Raw genomic sequence first — 8,009 nt, 5'->3', positions numbered from 1 at the left:
TCTTCATCGTCAATTTTTTTGGCAGCAGCTGCCATTAAACTCCTTTTATTGGCACTTAACATTAGGGAACTTTTTGACTCTCAAATGGACCCTATAAGGACTTTGACTTTCTCCCTCTTGTCCAAAATGGACGCATAATAAACATTTTACAAATGAAATCAAAACTTGTCAGACCTTTAATATTTAGAGTGTACTCATCGAAATCTATCCATTGATATATAGCATGCCATCAGATTCCTTATATTATAGAAGATTCCATTTTTTGATGTGAAAACTCCGTTTTATAAATAGAATCTCTCCCCACATTTTAGCTTCAGTGGGGAGGCCATAACTTCTACAAATCAACTTAAAACTTATCGGAGTTTGGGGATTTAGTACCTACTTTCTATCTTTCCAATGATATGTTGGTTGATAGGGTTTTGTCAAAATGTTTATGTACCTCACCAAGTTGCCCATTTTGGACAAGAGAGGCAAAGTCAAACCTCCTATAGGGCCCCTTTAAGAGTCCAATGTTTTTGTAATGAATGTTTTTATGATTATTAAGCGGCCATTCAAATACAAATAGGGTAATATTGGGTTGGAGCATCACTTCTCCACCACTTAGGGATCACTTATAGAGATCATCTTCACAAACCCTCTTCACACCACCACTGAGTGCTATTATTTGTCCAAGGAACATCCCCATGGTGTATAACAATGATATACCCTATTAGGAGCTGATTCCCACCACAAGAATAAGAGTGTCTATAAACTTATCACTCTTAGGAGTTTTCTATATATCAAGGCACATAGCTTCTACAATGTATGCAAATATATCAAATAGTGTATGTTTATATACATGTTTTAGCATCTACACCCAACAATATATGAGGATTAGACACTACCATTTATAATACGGTAAGGCCTTCCTTGTTGAAAAAAACTTTGTGTATCATTAAGGATGTGTATGCCAAGCCATCAATGCATTAGTCACTCATGACATGCCACAAATGGCTACTCAAGCACAAGCAACCAGACAACACCAAATAGCATGGCACGACAAGCAATCAAAGAACAAATTCAACAACAACAATACAACAAGGACAACAAACAGTCAACGAGTTGCAAATTTGTGTGGGGGAGAAATTCCTCTAGACTACAAACAAAAATAACCATGTGGATGTGTGCGTTCAGTTTGTGTATTCATCATAACCTTCATTTGTGTTGTAGGGAAGGATTTGTGTGATCTCACCTTGTGCTTTGGGGGATCTTGTGTTCCATACCCTACTTTGTTCCAGGGGAGGCTTGTGTGTCTACACCTCTATGTCAAGAGGAGACAAAATTGTGTACCTACCTCCTAGTGTGTTTTGGGGGGAGGGTGTTATGTGTGAGTGCTACACCACAAAACCCACAATGGGAGGGTTGTTGCGGTTGTGGATTTTGTTGCACCTCACACCCATAGGAAAACCCCCTAATCTAGAAGCCATGTCAACCATGTGTATATCTTTATGAAGGCAGAATGTTGTTTAAGTAATAAACATGTGTGTGTGTGTGTGTGTGTGTGTGTGTAGCATGTGCTACATGCAAGGTGCATGTGACAAGCTAGCATATAAGAAACTCTTTGTATTCTCCTTTGTGTGCAATAATAAACTTATTTTGGATCTACTTTGTTGTGCAATAGTCTCTCTCTCAAGCTCTATAGTAATCTCTCCAAGCATGCCATTACCATGAATGGCACGCTAATCTACCCTCCTTAACTCTACACTACAATTTTCCTCAGTAACCTGACATTTTCTTTTCTTCTTGAATTATTTATCTAAAAGGAACATAGAGGGTTGAAGGCATAGTTTATGGTTCAAAAGTGAAAATCCACGACGCTATGGGCGTCGCTATTCTATTTGTTGCATAGCGACGCCGACAGGGGTAAACAATAAACCAAGAGCGTCAGAAATTCAGATCTCATATCTGAGTTTTCGACACTCAAGCAAAAGAGGTAACCCGCTCTCTCTCTCTCTCTCTCTCTCTCTCTCTCTCTCTCTCTCTCTCTCCCACACACACATACACACACACACGAGGAGAGGAAGGAGAGCCAGGTATTCTCCTTCCCTCTCCTCTCTCTCATGTTCCCTTCCCCTCTTTCTCTCTCTCTCTCCCTCTCTCACACATATACACACACACATTGTGTCTTTGAAAGAGAGAGAGAGAGAGAGAGAGAGAGAGAGAGAGAGAGAGCACATGCATAAACAAAAACACATACACACACACATGCATAAACAAAGAATGCATACATGCACACATTGAGAGAGGAAAAGAGAGAGAGAGAGAGAGAAGAGAAAACAAAGAGAAAGAGAAACAGAGAGAGAATAAAAAACCGAAGAGAGAGAGAGGAGGAGAAGACGAAAGAGAGAGATAAGGGGAAACAAAGAGAAAGAGATTAGGTTAAGATTTAAATTAGATTTAAGATTACGTTAAATTACATTTAGATTTATGTTTATGTTGAGTTTAAGATTAGGTTAGATTTAGATTTACGTTAGATTAAGATTAGGTTAGATTTAAAATTAGGGAAAGATTCAAGATTAGCTAGTTATGTTAGATTTAAGTTAGATTACATTTAGATTTAGGATTTAAGATTGGATTAGATTTAGATTTGTGTTGAGTTTAAGATCAGATTAGATAAAGATTTAGGTTTAACTAGATTATATTTAGATTTAAGTTAGATTACATTTAGGTTTAGGTTAGATTTAGGTTTATTTTGAGTTTAAGATTAGATTAGATCTAGATTTATGTTCGATTTAAGATTAGATTAGATTTAGGGTAGATTTTAGTGCATGTCAATGAAGGCGCACTATATACGATCCTCAATTGCTATTGAGTAGAAGGTTATTATGAGTAACCCTTGCAACACTCTGAACCAAAGAATTATCAATAAAAAATCACTTGAAATGAATAAGATCTTTCCTTGTCTTAAAGAAGCATGCAATTCTAGTGCATTTGGAGACCATGTCGAGTTAAATCCGCCTTGACCATTGGGAGGAGAATGTTGTCTTTGACAGAGTATGTGGTGTTATAACAAAAGCGTAAAGATTGATTGAGTGGAATAAAGTCCACCTTACAAGCACGCCATGCATGCAACTCAAAAAAATAGAGTGATAAGCCCTTGGCAACAATGATGGCCTCAATGATTTGAGCCAATACATTTAAGTACCTTGGACTATCCAAAAGTAAAGTTGGACTATCCAAAAGTAAAGTCAACACATTTAACCACATGTTGATCTCGTCATACAAGAATGCCAATTCCCCAACACTAGTTACACAACAATATGTATATTCCCATCAGAATCTGACACCAATTAACTCACACACTAACCATATTCAATTAGCCATGAATCACCACATGTTCAATTAGGTTAGGTTTAAGATTAGATTTTGGATTTAGTTTTTATATTAAAGTCTACCTTTGGGATTACGGTAAAAAAATTAGAGTTAGGTGAACGGTGATCCCTCTCTTCCTCTCTACGGATGCGACCTTAAGTTGGAAAGCTTTCAACGGCATGATACTCAAATTGGAGGCCAACATGTAATGTGCTAAGTAATCCTTCAAACAAAGACATGTTGTGAAGAGATGTTAAGATGCTATGAATTGCTACAGGTAGAGAAGAGGCAAAGGGGTTTTGTCTACTACATTCACTATCATGTAGATGTGGGTGTGCAGATTTCTCGTACCCACAAATATAGGCATTGACCAATCAAGACGAGATTATAACCCGATGATTTTGATCTCCGTGCACCTCTAGACCAAGGTGTGTGGGGATTGGACATGACTAGAGAATGTGAGGTAGTTTACAGTGTGAACAAAGAGAGAGAGAGAGAGAGAGAGAGAGAGAGAGAGAGAGAGAGAGAGAAGACGAAGGATGCCAATAGAAGATTAAATTTATGTCAAGGATATAAGGTTTTTACCTTCATTATGAGTAGTGACAAGGATGTGGGGCTATCCAACGAAAACACTATCTCTCAACAAGGATCTTATGTCCTTGTAATCAATGCAAGCATGCTGTGCGACGGACAAGACGCATTTCTTTGCAGCACGTTCGCAAATTTGTTGAGTTTAAATTATCTATTATAGATCAATTTGTTTCCAATTATAACTCGCTAGACTCTGACGCTGGCCAACAGGCAGTAATCTTGCAACCCAATAGACGTGTTCGCAGGCACTTCGGTCAAGCAGCATACGTGAGGCCACAATAAGTAGCCTCCGACATCTCGGAGGATGATCATGCAAACCACATTCCCAACGAGTCAATGTTTGAGCCAGAGATCGATGAAATGATCGAGATGATCATGGATTCAGAAAGGCTTATCTATGATGATATGAAAAGTGAAGCCGATACGCCATTGTATGATGGAGCACGTGTGTCTAGATTGAAGACACTCCTGGTTCTTCTCAACATGCAGGAAAAGTTTGGATGGAGTGACAATAGCATCACAATACTTTTTAGGTGATCTATTACAATGTGTTTACTTTCATAAAAAACTCTAGATGTATAATGATCTGATAGATTACTTACACAAGTGTACCGCATTTTTTTCACAGTGTAGATTGCTCAAAGAGCACATACTGCTAGGTGATAATGTGATGCCAGATTCCAGAGAGGAATCAAGAAGATCTTGCAAAACTTGGGGATGGATTACAATTCGATTCACGCTTGTCCTAACGATTGCATTCTTTTCAGAGGGGAATACATAGACATGGAGAAGTGTCCGAAATGTGATTCCGAGAGATATCGAGTAGATCTCCACGGAACAAAAATTCCACAAAAGGTTTTGCAACAATTTTCCTCTTCTTCCTTGCATCAAGCATTTCTTTGAATGTGAGTCCATGGCCACCCTAGCATCATGGAATGAGGAGATAAATCATCCGATGGTGTGCTACGAATTCTTGTAGATTGCGTAGTCTGGAAACATATAGACGGAACATGGCCAGATTTTTCTAGGGTAGCTCGAAATTTGCACCTAGCCTTGGATATGGATGGCATAAATCCATTTGGTCAGAGATCAACATCTTACAATGTATGGCCCGTTGTCATCGTCAACCACAACATTACCCCGTGGTTGAGTACCAAAAAGGGGCACCTGTGGCTAAGCTTGATTGTATCGGGGCGGTGATGGGGGCTTTTCACAAGCCAAGCTCCCATACCCCTCTTCTCTCGTCCCCACCCCATGAAAACCCCCTCTTAGGGAGGGAGTGATAAAAGGCATTGGAAAAAGTAAGAAAAAAATAAAGTATGATTATGTAAATATATGAGAAAGGTAAAATAGGCCACCTCATGCCTGCGGGGCAGCCCATCCCCACCTTGCCTCCTTTTTCTTCATTGTTGCCCAACCGTGTGTCCATTTTCCTCTCCTCCACTCAAAAGGTCAACCCCCTCTCTCTTCCCCTTGCCCTTTCTCCTTTCTCTCTCCCCTCAAGCTACCCCACCTCTCACCAATAATGCATTCTAACTCACCAATAATGCACCCTAACTCACATGCAACTTATGCTATCTTCCAAAATAGTATACCCCACCCCCCTTTCTCTCTCCTATCATATCCCATGACCCAAATACCCCCCTCTCTCTCTTAAGGGCGCCATGTCTCTTGTCTTGTAGCTAAATAACCTCCCCCACACTCACACACACTCAGTTTCACTGAAAAAGGTGCCCACAGACCCATCCCCACCCAGTGGTTACCTGATTTTTCTTGTGTTCACACACATCTGCACACAGATTCACCTCTGAACACACTCCCCTCTCCCCCCTCTTGTAATTAATTTATTCTCCATGTCACCTCTCATTTTCCATTCACCCATCTCTCTCTCTCTCTCTTAGTCTCTCTCTCATGAGACTGCTGTTCTGGCACATATACACACAGCCAAACAAATGGGGCCCACAGTCACATGGCCTATGTAGATAATGATTTCTTCATTTCTAAATTCTAGAATTTCTCCCCCCTCCTCCCCTATATAAAGAGGGGTCACCATCACACTAAACACACACACACACACCATCACCAAAGAGTACACTATGCATTGTGTGTGCCTAGTGCACACACACACACCCACACCATCACCATCACCGCAATCACCATGCTCGTCTTGAGCATGACCTCTACACCCTTGGGCTATTGAAGATGAAGGGAAACTAAATGAAGGATGATGGCCGTAACCCTCGTGCGAGTCTTCGCCATCAACTCCCACCTATCCACCATGTGCTCTACCACGCTCTCCCTTCTCATTCCCCTACCCTATGCTCCCCATTTCATCGCCTTATTCTCTAAATAAAGCTTGAGGTTTTGTGAGTATGTTTTCTTGCAATGTTTTGCCCATGTGAGGTGTGCGGAATCGCCACCTAGTCTTGTGTTTGGAGTGAGTTTGTGTATGTGTGAAAGGTGTGCAGATTCGCCATCATTTTGTGGTGCCTAAGTACTAAGCCGCTATACCCCCTCCCTCCCTCTCTCTCCCTCTCTCTCTCTCTCTCTCACTTGATCTCATTCCCTTTCCTCTTCATCATTGCTCCCAAGCATCCATCTCTCTTGGATGAAAACTTTGTTATGGTGGTGTGTTGTTTGCGTCCTAGCCGCTGAAGCTAGGTGGTGCCCCCTGTTTGCTTTACCATGACAGGCTCGAGGCGCGCCATTCGGTCCCCGGTGTTTTAGAGGCCGTCGAGGGTTCGGGGTTCGCTTTGCTCCCGTCAGCGGTATAAAGTGAAGAATATGGATGTGTATCTATGTCCACTATTGGAAGAGCTACAACAATTGTGGATTGGCATAGAAGTGGTGGATATGAGCTGACACACAGGTCGACTGAATGCTTTGATCAAAGGCATTCTAATGTGGACCATGCATGACTATCCCGGACTAACAGAATGCTCAGGTGATTTACACTCAAACTCAAACACTGTAAATCTTGGTTTTTCTCAAGCTTATCTATTGTCATGTGTATACATGCAGGGTTTCAAACAAGCGGATATAGAGCATGTGTCACATGTGGACCTAGACTGAATGCACGTCGGGCGCCCTCATTTAAGAAGCAAACCTACGAAGGTCATCAAGCGTATCTTCTAGAGAATCATGTGTTACATGATGGATTTTTGGGAAGAGAGCCACCGAGGATGTCTGCACAAGCATGGTTAGAGCAGAAGGAGATGTGTGATGACGGTTTTCCCCCAGGGATGAAGAGACTCTCTCTATGGTACAAGTTACCATATTGGCCCCGACTCATGATCAATCACTTGCTCGATCCAATGCACATATTCAAGAATGTGGGTAATCTACTATGGGACCATCTAACCTTAGAAATGTGGATCATATGGAGCAATATTGGCCGTAGACAGCATCCGATGGATCGATAAAACTTCCTAAAGCGCCATGGATTTTGACAGGAGCCCAAGAATGCAAAGTGAAAAAAAACAATTAAATCTGTGCGGACCCCCATTGGCGTAATGCACTCACTCCAAACGTGCAATCTTGGTGTTGAGAAGAAGATAATGGAAGATCTAGAGGCTAAAATCAATCGATTTTGCATGCTTCACAATCTTGTGATACAAAAATGGATTTCACAATACGAGGATTCAAAGCAAGAGTGACAAAGGACACAGATCGAGTGGAGATGGGGAAGACAACCATCGATGCATTATCTGGCGGGTCTGGAGAGCCTACCAACATTCATGAGCTTAAGATGGTTGCATAACCAATTGAAAAGCGCACAACAGCACGGTGAAGAAGTGACTGAGGAGGAGTGGGAGTACTCTCAGGGTTGCACGACCAAGGTAAGTTTGCAATGTACGACTAGTGACTTTCTAGTTGTTTGAACGGCCACTCATCTTTGTTGGTTGTAGTATAAGTCATACACAGCAGCATGGTGTAAAGGTCAACATTTTAGGGTGGAACGGATCGACAAAAAGTGTTTTACTCAAGATTGTGGAATCATGGAAAAATTTGAACAGTCTACTCGACGATGGTCCTCTGATGTAGATCCTGTGGTGGCAGAACTCACT

This window comes from Adiantum capillus-veneris, chromosome 7 (genome assembly GCF_014529385.1).
Source record: "Adiantum capillus-veneris isolate H3 chromosome 7, ASM1452938v2, whole genome shotgun sequence".
Taxonomy (NCBI): domain Eukaryota; kingdom Viridiplantae; phylum Streptophyta; class Polypodiopsida; order Polypodiales; family Pteridaceae; genus Adiantum; species Adiantum capillus-veneris.
Note: the sequence above shows the minus strand (reverse complement) of the source record.